The 15,895-nt window shown below is 42.7% G+C and overlaps 1 long non-coding RNA gene across 1 annotated transcript; it reads left to right on the forward strand.

Annotated features, from left to right (window-relative positions):
* The first annotated feature begins 1,684 nt into the window (after positions 1-1,684).
* LOC141994407 (uncharacterized) lies at positions 1,685-12,860 on the forward strand. Its single transcript, XR_012641121.1, has 3 exons — positions 1,685-1,726; positions 3,840-3,984; positions 12,335-12,860. It is a non-coding gene; the product is annotated as an uncharacterized LOC141994407 (long non-coding RNA).
* Positions 12,861-15,895: the final 3,035 nt, after the last annotated feature.

Raw genomic sequence — 15,895 nt, forward strand, 5'->3', positions numbered from 1 at the left:
CCACACCGTACTATCTGAGTCCTCAATCCCACTGCTCTCAGCTTTCCCCCACAGCCCCCACAACTCATCCCACTGACCCCCAACACTCCTCACTCGCCCCATAGCCCACCGACAACTCACACCTCACCCATCCCCTGTCCCTCACCCACCACCCACAGGACCTTTCTGCCACTCATTGGCGTGCCTTCCCACCCACAGCTTAACATTCTGCTCCCATCCCAGGCTAGAGTGGCTTCTCCCAATCCCAGCTGCCTAGCTCTGCTCAGTCCATACTCATACAGCCCTGCACTGCTCAGGTTTGGTGCAACCGCCCCTCCATCATCATGGAGGGAACAGCCAGGCCAAACTTGAGCGAATGGCATTTCAACCTGGTGTGATGCCATTCATTTCCCCCCATCCCCAGTTGTCAGGGTCCCCTCTGAAATCAGGGGCCCTGTGCAAGTGAACAATCTGCACATTGCTTAATGTAGGCCTGTCTATGTCTTCCTTGCAGGGTTAACTCATGCTCTTACTTGGGTATTGCCTTTAACCCCATCCTGTCTGCACACAAAATCATCTCATCTGAGTTTGATGGAGCTTTAACCTGGCAACTGGCCCTGTTTGGGAGTGAGGATGGGTTAGAGCTCAGGCTGGTAACCCATCCACTTTACAGCAAGGACACTCAAGGAATACTCAAGTGCTGATAGTCCTCTAATGGCTTCCCACATCCCTCACCCGGTGTGCCCAGAAGGACAGACAAGTGCTGCACTAAAAGATGTGATATGGCCCCAGAAGGCCTAGTGACATACACACAGGAGTGCAGCACCAGTGAGAACACAGTAACTCAGGTAGTGCTTTACAGTATGGCTGGTCACAGCCAGGCTAGGTTAACTCCGCAGTGAAGACACACCTTAAAACTAGGGGAACAGAGGGCCTACGTAAAGAAGAACAAGATGAAGAACAAAGAGCGGGATTTCTGCACACCGGAGGGGAATGGAGAGGTATGACCAAGTTTTCATTACTGATTTATCAAAGGTGGGGAGGAGAGAATGAGCATTAATTGGGTTAATAATGAGGTGGCAGCAGCATTCATTTGGGAATGTAGGATTGATTTGGGGAAAAAATTGTGTATTTTGTAGGAGGGACAATCTGGTAATGTAACATGAATAAGTTTGGCATTGTGTATAGAAGGCTAGCGTAGGTGTATTTTGCCTGGTCTATTTGGCTTAGTTCTTATGTGAGTAGGCGCCAGGCAAATTTTTCAAAACCTGTCAACAATGTGTACTGTTAAAATCTCTGTGTAGTTATTCGTAAAAAGAAAAAAGAAAAGGAGTACTTGTGGCACCTTAGAGACTAACCAGTTTATTTGAGCATGAGCTTTCGTGAGCTACAGCTCACTTCATCTATGCATCCGATGAAGTGAGCTGTAGCTCACGAAAGCTCATGCTCAAATAAACTGGTTAGTCTCTAAGGTGCCACAAGTACTCCTTTTCTTTTTTCTTTTTACGAATACAGACTAACACGGCTGTTACTCTGAAACCTGTGTAGTTATTAACCATTTATATTATGTAAAATTTGTTTCCAGTGCTCTACCCTCAACTATGTATTCCTCATTTTTTACTCATTAAAAGTAGTTACATTAAAAATTAAACAGAAGACCAGAGAGTCAGCTGGTATAAATTGGCATAGCTCTGTTGACTGTCATGGAGCCACAATGATTTACACCAGAGGAGAATTCGGTCAGAGAGTAAGTGCCAAAACCTCTTTTTAAAGAGAAATCTTAAAATATAGTGATCAGTCAAATGCATTCAGGGGGTTGGAAACACAACTCATGATATATACACAGTATATTATATTTAATTATATTTAATACCAGTATATAGCTGTAATATTTTCAACTTTCCAAGGAATGTTTTGCAGTACTTAACAAAAGAAAACATTAACCACAAAGTTTAAAAGCTTGACTTGAAATCTATCCAGTATAAACACCTAGGCCAAAGAAATTCTAAACAAATGGGACTTTAAAAAATATGATTAATTCATCCAGTGACTGTGAATATCTAATATAGGATTTTGTTCTTACATTGTGTGTTTATTTACTATATTTAATATTTGCTGAGAAAATTATAGCCCCTTTAATACATCCGGTGATCTCAGCACAGAGGATAGGGATCTCGCTTATCTTGTGCTGATCACTGGTTTTCCCACATTGTGAGAAACAATCAAAACTAAATAAAAAGCCATCTTCTAATGTCTTCATTGCTGCTTTTACAGTATATTCATCTACAAACTATGCTTAGAGCTTCAGGTTGTATTCTTCTTTGATTTATCAGTGGAGAGTGTTGGCATGCCTCCATTCTGTCCACTGGTCTTAAAATGTCATGATACCACATAACAATTCATTTGGCAATGTACCATTATGAATTGGTATACCATTACCATATTTTTACATATCACAATTGTTTAAAATTGGATCACAGTATCTGCAAAATATTCAGTGTTGCCTGGATGTTAATTAATTATGAGCTTCCTGAAGTTTTAGGTTATAGTTTGTCATAATGTCTCATTACATTTTTAGTAGAACACAGGGTTGGCTCTGGGAAAGCTATTAGTTCAGAGGAAGGATGTATAGACCTGATGCTACAAGGTGCATCTTTTGTGCAGTACTGCACATCCTCAACCTCATTGTTATCAGTGAAATGGAGGGTGCTCAGTAACTACCGGAGCATTTGTGAAGTGCTCCAATATGCCACAGTGCCTCAATGCAGAGTTTTAATACTCAGACTATGAAAAATTATTATATTTCATGCTGTCCTTTACTGGGCCAGTTTTTCTATCTTTCTGAAACACTGATAAAAAAGGAGAGAGGGTGTACCATAAATCACTTACTTGTATTGACTCTTAGCGCTATAACCTACCAGTGGGTGCAAGCTGAAATCTATAAAGCACATCTGCAATAATAAAAAATATTCTGCACTTTATAGTCGCTTTCAGCAGAAGATCCCAAAGCACTTTAGAAAACAGGGTAAATATCATTATGCCCATTTTCAGATGGGGAAATGGAGGCACAGAGAAGTTAAGCAATTTGCCCAACTCCATATAAACGGTTCAATGGCAGAGACAAGTATAGTACCCAGGTCCTCCAGCTCCCTGTTGGTATCCTATTCACTGGACCACACTACCTCTCAATTTCATAGAGTATGAATCTTTGAGGAGCAGCTAAATACAGCTCTAACTTTCATGAACCATGTGTTATTTTGCCTTAGTTATAATACTATTCTAACTATTAGTGTTGTTATTATACTGATTATACTAAACAACAGAAAATACTCAGTAAATATTCTTAATTATTAACATAATGTGTAAATCACAGTGAATTAAAATTTTAATTGAAACACCAAAAATCTGTGTACTTGAATCGCACAATTCTTTTTTTCTACAAAGAGGAATAGTTTGTTGTAATCATTTTGGAGACAGAGACTGCATCTTCATATGTGTTTTCACAGTACCGAGCACAATGAACCTGATCCTAACAGGAGCTTTTTCACTACTACAGTACTATGACTTTTACCACTAATAATAATTTATTTCAAACCCAGCAGTTATGGCATGACAGTGCTGGTTCAGTTTCAGGGGGAAAATGGCCTAGCCTAAATAGCTGCCTAAAACTTAAACCAAAGTTTTCAAGCCACAGGAAATTAGTATTTAACTTTCCTTCATTTTCATATCCTTCTCCATGCTCCCTTTTTGCCGAAGATCTGAAGTGGAAGTTTTATCAGACAGAGTGGTAATATATAAAGCACACAAGCTATTTTAACCCAGAAGTGCCTTTGAGACTGTCTCCATATTGATCTTCCCAGATGAAAAGTTGCCCTCTTTTAGGAACTTTTTACCAACATTCCTTTCTGTGGGCCAGCCGTCTAAATTTGGCAGATGGGAAACTGCAGCCATACAGTGGTCATCTTGGAACTGGAAATTGCTTGTTGCAGCTCCCTCTGCTGGCTGGTAAGTGCTCTCAACTTCTGCCACATTTCTCTCTAGTTTTCCCTTTCTCGTTCTGGAGAGGATGACATTCTTATACACTGACAGAGTAGCCTATTTCTGATCTAAATGGAACCTGGAGAATACTGGAAAATTGAGATTCTAGAGCAGGAATCTCCAGATCAGATACTTCTGGATGCTTTTCTGAATCAAACCTTGCTTTATTATCTGTTAATTACAGATAGCACATAATTAATGGGGAATGGTGAGCATGCAGCTCATGTGATGCTTTTATTGCAGGTCAGAGATCTAGGAATGGGGTTTAGTAGGAGAAGGATGGAAATAAAAACAAAATTAACAAACATCTTTAGAAGAGCTTTCATTGAAGTGTTTAAAATCCTTGCAAGCATAACACCAACCCACACAGGAGTGTTGGCAGTGGGGATCAAACCTGGGACCTCTGGAGCTAAATGCATGAGCTTCTGCGGCATGATCTAACAGATATATGTCTCTTAGTCTAGGCTGTAGCAGGCTCATCAATCTATAGCTGGTCTAGCCATCACTAGAGGGGGACAAAGTGCCACTCTGAGCAAGCAGGGGTTACACAAGCATTTTTCACCCATTCTTTTCTTAGCATCTGTTCCTGCCTAATTGGCTTGTTGTCATGGTTGTTAGTTGGCTTCACGAATGGACAAGCCTGTTTATTTCTGTTCGTTTTTAAAGAAGTGAGTATTTTATAGACTTGCTTTTTGAAAAAAAATGTTGAGTGACTCTTGCTTTAATAAAGGTAAAAGTGCTAGTTAGTACTGTAAAATGTCCTTCATGACTAGTAAGGGGATTTCTCTGGCATATGTGAAAAATATACAATGTGGCAGATATTAATGGGCTTGATTCTGCTCTTAAGGAAGTCATTGAGAGTTTTGCCAGTGACTTCACAGGGAGCGGGGTCAGGACCACAGTTGAAGTGTCAGAGCTCTAATAAGCAATATCAGTTTGTTCAGTCCAGGAGATTTGTTTTTCCATTAACTTGTCTCTGCAGACCCAGCCTTCTCCAGACAGTTTCTGAGGTTAATCTCATATCATGGCTGTGTTTCCTATTTTTCTCTGTCATTGTTTTTCTGAGCCACATTCTCATGGAAGGAAATTGCTTTTTTACCATATCAGAGAAATTACTGGCTACCAGGGTGTTTTATGTTTTATTCATGAGTGCTTGATATAAAACTTTCCACAGAATGGGTTAAAAGAGAGAGGCTTGCTCAAAGGATCCCATGTGGGCTGGCAGCAACAGCCACACCCTGATGGTTGTTAAATGGAGTTGTGTTAAGTACTCTCTTATGTGAATGGAGAGGCTCAGATAACGCAGCTCCAGTGGACATTGGTTATAGTTGAAACTGTGTGAAGAGTTCCTTCATGTTGCAAAACAGCTGGACAAAAGGAGGGTTAAATACCAGGGCCTAGATGAACTAGCCCACTGATTCCCAGACCTCAGTGGTTCAGGTGCCAAATTAGTGATCAACGTTACCCAAAAGAGCCACAGTAGTGTGAATTCATTGGTTCATTTACTATAGTACTATATATTCATATTTAAACAGTATGACAGGGAAATATTTAGTTTACACGTATATATATTATTCTCACAGCAAAATGACTGACAAGTATTATTATTTTATCAACTACAATTGGTTAATAGCATGGTAAAAACATCCTGATTGGTTAATAATTAAATCACACAGTGTTTTACTATCATGTGCTGCAAAGAGCTGCAGGAGACATGTTAAAGAGCCACTTGCAGCTCGGGCACCTCAGTCTGAGTATCACTGAACTAGCCTATGATCAGGATCGAGATCACTAGTCTCTAAGTGTTTATACCATGTGCTGTAAGGGTGAGGGCTTTGGCAGCTGTGGTTACAGATGGCGAGCAGGACACAGGAACAAAGAGTGTGCTGAAAGGAGACAAAGACCAAAAGTCAGAGAGTCCAGTACCAGGCTGCACACACTAGCTCAGTGGTCCCCAAACTTTTCAGGGTCACCTCAGGGCCACCAGCCAGGGCCGGGAACAGAGCTGCGGCCAGGGGCCCAGGCTGGGGGCATGACCAGGCCGGGTGCAGGGCTGCAGTCAGGGCTGAGGCTGGGGGTGAAGCCGGGACCAGGGCCAGATCAGAACTGTGAGTGGAGCGGAACTGGGTTTTGCTCCCTCCCTGCCCCACTGTGGGGGCTGGCCCAGGCCCCACCTCGCCCCCCAAATGTTCCTCTGTGCCCCGCTGGAGGGCACACCCCTCAATTTGGGGATCTCTGCACTCTGCTTCTTGGCTTGGGTATCTGCAGCTGGGAGCTGTGAAGCCATGCTGCTGTTTTGGACATCTCTGTTCAAGGTAAACAGGACTTGTGTAAATACCATAAATAAATAAATGAGACTAGGAAATCCTGTGTCTCTGTCATTAACTTCTTCTCCAACAAGAAACTGACCTGCTGCAAAGCTGCCAAAACTGTGTTCCTGCTTTGGCAGAGGAACCACACAATGTTAAAAGCTAATGAATAAATGGCTTTTTAGAGTGAGTGGCATGAAATATATAAACATAACTTGTAAAAGAAATAATTCAGGCAGAAAAAAGTTGTTCACTCACCAGTTATACAATTAGAGCATACAGGCCACTGGCATAAATAAATGAAACCAATTTACATATGTACATAAAAGACTAGTGTGATACTTAATTTGTAAAGTGGTATAATGTACTACAGAGGCTTTTTAGTATAAAAGAAAAGCATCAGAGACAATTCTGAAGCACATAAAACTGACTGATTGTGTATAATGCTACCCCAAAAGGAGCCACCTGAGAAAATGAGGCTACAGTAAATGGTATTCTAAAAAATATTAGAGTAGCATAGTAGAAAAAAGCTTTTTGTGTAGTTAGCCTAGTGTTTACAAAAGGGCTCATGCTCTAAACAGAGCTGTAGCATATTTTGAAGTGGTTAAAACTGTAATTTCATTGTGTGCCAAAAAAGTAATTTTTTAATTTTAGGTGCATTAAGAAACCTTGGTGTAATTGTATTTAGAAGGTGAAGTGTGCTTGCATAATGTTCTACACTGCATGAAGCAAAGCAGATTTTTCTTCAGAATCAGGCATATGTATCTTTATATTCCAACTGCTTTTCTCCAGAAGAACTATATTTATTATAGCCAGTAGAAAGTACTTTTCACCAACCATTTGTATTTGCATTCCTAAATGTTCTACCTACAGAATTCCAGGGTATTTATCATATACATCTAAAACAACAGTATTTACTAATGGAGCTATGTGAAAATCTATTCTCATTGTGTATGATGCCAGCACAAATTGATATTTTCCTGGATGAATGAAAACATTATTTAGTGGTTTCCTCTGGAAATTCTTGCATTTTCATTTTTGTGAAATGGCAGTTTTTGCAGGAATAAACTTGCTTTTCATTTTAGCAAGTGACCCACTTCCATTTCCATCACCATGAAAAGCTGCTTTCCAGTAGCAAAAGTGGCTGCACTAAATAATTGCTTGATAAAAATTACAAAATTCAAACATCTTGCAAAATTAAAGACCACATGGTGAAAATACCATGCAACGTGCAAAGAAAAAATATACTAGCCAAAGTTTTCTATAAATATTTATTATGGCTGTGAACGTGTTGTGAAGAACACATCTGTTGTTACACAGAGTTCTCTGTGTTAGTTCTATGGTCATATTATTGAGAGCTCTACCTTTAAAGTAATACAAACCTGCTAATACGCAGCCTGCACTAAGTCAATTTATTAAAACAAAAGAATATTAACTAAAAACCTGAGTGAGGACAAAGAGGAGGTAGTGTTGACAGGGAAAAAATATGGAGATTATCATCATACTGGGCTAGATCCTGATCTCCTATTAAGGCCCCAATTCAGGAAAGAACCTAAACACATCCCTAAGTTTATCCCTATTGAGAAAAGTGCTTAAACACAAGCTGACCTTTAAGTATATGCATAAGTGCTTTTCCGAATAAGGAATCCTTCAAGAAGCATGTCAATGTGATTTTGTTCCAGAATAAGGTTGCCAATTTTGGTTGGACGTATTCCTGGAGGTTTCAGCACAGGACATAATCTTTTATTAATGGTTAATTTTTAATTCCTGGAGATTCCAGAACAACCCTGGAGGATTGGCAACCCTATTCCAGAAGCCTCTGGCTGGTAGAGTGGCCATTGAGAGTTGTTACCTGACTGTGAGAGTTAGAGCAGCACTGAGGCTGCTCTAATATGTGCTAGGGCCACCCTTGCTTTGGCCAGCCCCATAATCAGTGTGTGTGTGGGGGGGAGGGGCATGGCTGGATAAATGGTGATCTAAAACTCTCCCATTCCCATTTTTACTGAGTAGAGCTTGGTAAATTTGGTTGAAAATTTCACCCACTATTCTTAAGAACCAGGGTAGACCAAAAGGACTTTGCTCCTCTGATGGAGGAAAGAGATGGTGGCACCTAGTCCAGCAAAGGAATAAAAGAAACCCTTTGGGTCTTTTTACCCAAGACCAGCAGCCACTATGATTAGATAGAACCAGGAGTAAACATCCTGGCATTCTGATTTGGGTTACAAACTACCTGTTTGGATCAACTAATCTAGAAATAGTCATGTCTAGATGACCAAAGGCATTCTAGACAGAACCAAGATAAAGATAAGCATTACAGCAGAGTGCTTGGCCTATGTATGCAGAATTCCTGAAATGAAGAAAACAGTGGATTGATTTGATTCAACCAGTCTGTTGTCCAATCTGCAAATTGCCTTAAGCAAAACCACTAGAATAGCATCTGCATTTGGGGTTCTTCAACTGAACAAAGTTTAAATTTCTAAAACTTTCAGTTCTTATAAAATACAAGAATCAGCATTGAGAAAACTCAAGGTTAATCAACATCAGACTTATCAAAGTTAATATTATGCTGATAAATGAGATCAGCCAAAGGCAATATTTAAATCACAGCTGTGAAAGACCAAAGGCTGAGCTCTGGAAGACCCTGAAATGCTGCCTACAAAACAAAAAATAATCTATGAAAACCACAAGTAGTCAAGGTGCAAGCAGACAGTAAAACATACACGTGAGAGGAAAATTCTGATAAATAGAACCCCAATGGTCTCTTTGGAGAATGTCCATAATTAGGCTTGAAGAAGGATTTGATTTAAATAATTAGCCAGCAGTAAATGTCAATTTCACTTGATACACAGAAAACAACATTTAAAAAAAATCTATGGACAGTAATCAGTGAGTACAGCATCCCTGCACCTACTGCCTACAAGGATCCAGGATCCTGGGCCCTTGGCTGGTCAGGGAGCCCCCTGCAGCCTTGTGTCATCGACCCCATAGCCCTGCAAGGAGACCCCAGCTGCCCTGCTTCTGACTCTGTTCACTATCTGGAAGTGCTGGCAGGGAAGGGTGGAGGGGGAGGCATGATCTGGGCAGGAGTCTCCGCTCTGCAGGCCCGGAGTGCAACCTCCCCCACACCTAGCTCCTGTGGGGATCTGGTACTTTGGGCCCCCTCAGTTGCACAGTGAGCCCACTGCTGCCTTGCTGTCACTGAGCCCTGCTTATTCACTTACCATAGCGCTTTCCAAAAAGCCAGCAATTAACATCCTTGCAGTGTTCTACAGTGACAAAAATAAATCAATAAATACTATTCTCTTCAAATTCTCTGTTCTGCAGTGCAATGAGGGGGTCACTTCAGTTTGGATTCAAGGGGTGTTGTGAGTGTTTGGCCAAACTTGGGAAAACTTTGTGTCAATCAAGAAGGGACTCCGCAATGTACATGTAATGCTTAGTAAAGGACTTTGTAGAAAAGTATCCACTTCTACTGCACATTCCATATATTCCTTTTCTTTTGCATATAGCCATTGGTCATGCAATCAAACTGATGTGTTCCATGATGTCAACAACTTTGTGGTACATATTCTCATGATATGTATACATCCCAATAGGCAAAGCTGAGCAATTTTTAAAGCCTGTGAAGGTGAAAGTGTGAGCCAACGGTTTGCATATGCCACCTCATGTTGTGCCATTGCTCTGGTTTGAGGCAGCAAAATTCATTCATGCATATGGGGACAATGTGACCGACTTTAAAGAAGAAGATGCAGTCACCTCAAAGAAGGCAATGAAACTATGCTGGATAATCTAGGATGATGGAAACCAGCGAAAACTGTATTGCAAGTTATCTTTGTATTTTTGGGAAAAATCCATCAGGTTCATTTGCAAATGGAAATGCACCCCAATACAGTGCATTGATACACTGCTTAACTGCAATTTACAAGTTGCTGATGATGTACATAATACCTTAAAAGAAGTGGAACTCAATTCAATGGACTCCAAAAGGCAATTCCTTTAAACTGCAGTGCATGTTTTTGCATCAGAATTTTAAAGCAAACTGAAGGCAACCACATCCCACAATGAACCCGCAGACTCTATGTATCAGGATCGCTTTCTGCTAACTGTAAAATGTTTGATTTATTTGTCAAGGCGCAGATGTCACACAGTTTTAGTGACTCTGAAACTACGGTGTGTAATTTCCCTTGCAAGGCAAAGGAGTTCAAGCATGATTTTTGACTTGTACATAATGCATGAAGTGCCCTGTGATGATAGCATATCAGCACTTGAATTTTGGAGAAGTGAAAACCCAGTCATTGCCTGTCATGTTCAGTGTGGCATTATGTACACTGGTAGTGCCAGAAACTTCAGTATCTCTGGAAAGATCACAAACTCAGGCCTGGTCTACTCTACGGGGTTAGGTCAAATTTAGCCGCGTTAGGTTGATTTTAAAATGAATGCGTCCACACAACCAACCCTGTTCCGTTGACTTAAAGGGCTTTTAAAATCGACTTCTGTAGTCCTTCCCGGCAAGGGGAGTAGCGCTAAAATCGACCTTGCTGGGTCGAATTTGGGGTAGTGTGGATACAAATCGATGGTGTTGGCCTCCGGGAGCTATCCCAGAGTGCTCCATTGTGACCGCTCTGGACAGCACTTTGAACTCTGATGCACTAGCCAGGTACACAGGAAAAGCCCTGGGAACTTCTGAATTTCATTTTCTGTTTGGTCAGCGTGGCAAACTCAGCAGCACAGGTGACCATGCAGTCCCCCCAAACGAGCTCCAGCATGGACTGAAAGGGAGACACTGGATCTGATTGCTGTATGGGGAGAAGCATCTGTGTAGGCAGATAAAAAAGAAGAAATGCAAATACATTTGCCAAAATCTCACAGGGCATGTTGGAGAAAGGCTACAACAGGGACACACAGCAGTGCCGCGTGAAAGTTAAGGAGCTGAGGCAAGCCTACCAAAAGACAAAGGAGGCAAATGGTCGCTCCGGGTCAGAGCCCCATACATGCCGCTTCTGTGATCAGCTGCATGCCATTCAAGAAGGGGACCCACCACTATCCGTGGACACCTGCAAGGGGGGAGTCTCATGAAACAGGGAGGAGGATTTTGTGGAAGAGGAGGAAGAGGAGAATGCGCAGAAGGCAAGCGGTGAATCTGTTCTCCCCGGCAGCCAGGACCTTTTCATCACCCTGGAGCCAATACCCTCCCAAGGCGGGATCCCCGACCCTGAAGCTGGAGAAGGCACCCCGGTGAGTGCAGTACAGGGTTTAAAATCAATAATGTTTAATGTTTGATTTGCCCTGAAGAATTGGGATGCATTCGCGGCCAGTACAGCTACTGGAAAAGTCTGTTCACATGCCTGGGGATGGAGCGGGAATCCTCCAGGGACATCTCCATGAAGTACTCTGAAAGTAGTCTGGAATCATTGCAGCACAAAGCATGGAAGTGAATGGTCCTGGGTTTTGGTTGCATTCAAGCAACATTCGGTCTATATCTTTCTGTGTTAGCCTCAGGAGAGTGATATCATTCATGGTCACCTGGTTGAAATAGGGGAATTTTTGTAAGCGAACAGTAAAAGGACCCCGTTCATGCTGGGCTGTTTGCGCTTGGCTAAAAGGGATCATCCCGGAGAATAACCACACGGTGGGGTGGGGGGACGTGTGTGCTGCACATCCACCCGAAAACCGCAGCCCCTCCTTTTAAATGTGAAACCCAACCCTTTGCTTGCTATGGGAAAGGATGGAGCTGCGGTTTGAAACCATTCTCAAGTTATGCGTAAGAAGCCAACCCCGCGTACCCTTTGCCTTACCATGGCTGCATGGTAACCATATTCTGTTGCCCAGCCGTGTGTGATGTGTCACCATACCAGCAAGCCCTCAATACAAAAGGGAAAATGCAACCTTGTACCTAAAGCACATGTGCTGTCTGCTGTGAATTGCTTGATTCACTGTGAAAGAGTCTCCCTTTTGTTCTCAGAAATGTATCATCTTAAATTTTACTCTCCCTTTTTATCTCCCCACAGGTACAAATGTTTCTAGGTTCCCCCTATCATCTCCGTCCCTGAGGTTATCGCAGATTAGAAGGCGAAAAAAACGTACTTGTGATGACGTTTTCCGAGCTCATACAGTTCTGCACTGATAGGGCACGGCTGAATGCATGGAGGCATTCAGTGTTAGAGGCTAGGAAAGCATTAAGTGAACGCGAAGAGCAGAGGCAGGAGTGCGAAGAGCAGAGGCAGGAGGCGATGATAAGGCTAATGGGGGAGCAAATGGACATGATGAAGCATCTGGTGCACCTGCAGGAAAGCCAACAAGAGCACAGACCCCCATTGCATCCATTTTACAACCGCCTGACCTCCTCCCCAAATTCCATATCCTCCACACCCAGACGCCCAAGAACACGGGGGTGGGAGGGTCAGGGCACCCAGACACTCCACTCCAGAGGATGGCCCAAGCAATAGAAGGCTGTCATTCAAACAGTTTGATGTGTAGTGTGGCTACAATAAGCAATGTGGCCTTGTCCTTCCCTCCTCCCGCACCCCACCCCACCCAGGCTAACTTGTCAGTTATCTCCCCTTTTTTTAAAATTAATAAAGAAAGAATGCATGGTTTCAAAACAATAGTTATTTTATTTTGAAGGGGGGAGGGTGGTTGGCTTACAGGGAATTAAAATCAACAAAGGGGGCGGGTTTGCATCAAGGAGAAATACACACAACTGTCACACTGAAGCCTGGCCAGTCATGAAACTGGTTTTTAAAGCCTCTCTGATGTGCAGCGTGCCTACCTGTGCTCTTCTAATTGCCCTGGTGTCTGGCTGCTCAAAATCGGACGCCAGGCGATTTGCCTCAACCTACCACCCTGCCATAAACGTCTCCCCCTTACTCTCACAGATATTATGGAGCACACAGCAAGCAGCAATAACAATGGAAATGTTGGTTGCGCTGAGGTCTGACCTCGTCAGCAAACAGTGCCAGAGAGCTTTTAAACGTCCAAAGGCACATTCTACCACCATTTTGCACTTGCTCAGCCTATAGTTGAACTGCTCCTTACTACTGTCCAGGCTGCCTGTGTACGGCTTCATAAGCCATGGGAGCAAGGGGTAGGCTGGGTCCCCAAGGATAACTATTGGCAATTCAATATCCCCAACGGTAATTTTCTGGTCTGGGAAGTAAGTACCTTCTTGCAGCTGCTCAAACAGCCCAGAGTTCCTAAAGATGCAAGCGTCATGCACCTTTCCTGGACATCCCACGTTGATGTCGGTGAAACGTCCCTTGTGATCCACCAGTGCTTGCAGCACCATTGAGAAGTAACCCTTGCGGTTTACGTACTGGTTGGCAAGGTGGTCCGGTGCCAAGATAGGGATATGCGTTCCATCTATTGCCCCACCACCGTTAGGGAATCCCATTGCAGCAAAGCCATCCACTATGACCTGCACATTTCCCAGAGTCACGACCCTTGATAACAGAATGTCAATGATTGCATTGGCTACTTGGATCACAGCAGCCCCCACAGTAGATTTGCCCACTCCAAATTGAGTCCCAACTGACCGGTAGCAGTTAGGCTTAGCAAGCTTCCACAGGGCTATCGCCACTCGCTTCTCAACTGTCAGGGCAGCTCTCATCTTGGTATTCCTGCACTTCAGGGTGGGGGAAAGCAACTCACAGAATTCCAGGAAAGTGGCCTTATGCATGCGAAAGTTTCGCAGCCACTATGAATCATCCCATACCTGCAACACTATGTGGTCCCAACAGTCTGTACTTGTTTGCTGGGCCCAGAATCGGCGTTCCACTGTATCAACCAGCTCCACTGCCACCATGATGTCCCAATTGCCACAGCCCGTGCTTTCAGGAATGTCTGTGTCCATGTCCTCATCAAAATCGTTGTCCTCATGCTGGCGTATCTTAGCCCCGTTCTGCATATACTCCAGGAGGTGCTTACAATGTTCACAATAGCAGCGGTGAGCTGAGTGGGCTCCATGCTTGCCGTGATATGGCATCTGCAGGAGAGCAGAGTTGCAGCGGAAGCGGTGGATGACATCGGATGCCATGAGAATAGATATTTATACAGAACGACGAGAGGACCTGCGAGGTGGATTCATGGCACCAGGAGAGCAGAGTTGCAGTGGAAGCTGTGGACGATGACGTTTAGCAGTCATACTGCACCGTCTGCTGACAGCAGCACCCAGGACACAACAGCAGCGGTGATGGTGATGGTGAGCTGAGCTGAGCAGGCTCCATGCTTGCTGTGGTATGGCATCTGCATGGAAAAAAGGTGTGAAATGATTGTCTGTCATTGCTTTCACGGAGGGAGGGGCAACTGACGACATATACCCAAAACCCCTTGTGACAATGTTTTTGCCCCATCAGGCATTGGGAGCTTAACCCAGTATTCCAATGGGCGGCACAGACTGTGGGATAGCTACCCACAGTGCAGCACTCCGTAAGTCGATGCTAGCCATGGTAGAGAGGACGCACTCTGCCGACTTAATGCACTTAGTGTGGACATATGCAATCAACTGTATAAAATAGATTTCTAAAAATCAACTTCTACAAAATCAACCTAATTTTGTAGTGTAGACATACCCATCAGAATGGTGGAATAATAGTCTTTATGATGGCTGATATAGACTATTGTTTCCTGTGTATAATTTGCAATAGGTACTTGCCATTTTGAACAATTTATTGTAGATTAAGGAAAACAAAACAAAAAGGAACATAAATGAGAGCGCACAGAGTGTGTCTCATTCTCTAATAGCAATCAACCTGAACTGCCTCATAACACTGCTGCACTCCACTGCAGCAAAGACTTTTCACATTTAAAGGTAAAGAGAAAAGAATATAACAATTTCATAACTATATACACCATATAAGGGAGTACTGCTGAGATCAGGAGTTACAAAGAAGAGTAAAAGGTAGAATTTCACTTAGTGTCTGACTTCTACAAAGAAACTCCTCTGTAGCCTCATATTTGAAACTGAATAAACATCTAGAAAGGTCTAACAAAAACATATTTAGTGAACGTGTTGAATATGTGCACGTAACTTCTAAGGCAAAATTGACAGCAATAAAATAGTAATGAACTTGCCTAGTCAAACCAACTACACAGTATAAGACTTCAGCATAAAAGGATGAAAATACACTTACACACACTCCCTGTCTCTGTCTCTTAAAAACAACAAAATGCTAAGTTCATGTCTCACCAGATAAAACAGGAATTCCAGACAACCATGGCTCATATTTCAACCAACAGTTGGTTGCCCTTATGAAAGAGAAATTGAAAGATCAAAGTTGCTAATGGTCAAGAGTCATTGAATTGTTCTCCAGAACATCATTAAAATGAGACTATGCAAATGTGTCTGCTCAAATTAGATGCCCTTAGAAGCAGTGTATATATATTCCTTTCTTCATATTGCAGAAGGATAAAAGATACATAAAGTTGAGGAAAAAGCCTTACTCACTGCAATGTCCTTCATGTTATTTACTTTGCCACCCAGAAATCCAAAATCAAGGATGGTATCAATTCTCTAAAAATAATCTTTATCTTCTGAGTCCAGCCAAGAGAGAAAGTACCCATGTACTATATAG

The sequence above is a fragment of the Natator depressus genome, chromosome 10 (assembly GCF_965152275.1).
Source record: "Natator depressus isolate rNatDep1 chromosome 10, rNatDep2.hap1, whole genome shotgun sequence".
Classification (NCBI taxonomy): Eukaryota; Metazoa; Chordata; order Testudines; family Cheloniidae; genus Natator; species Natator depressus.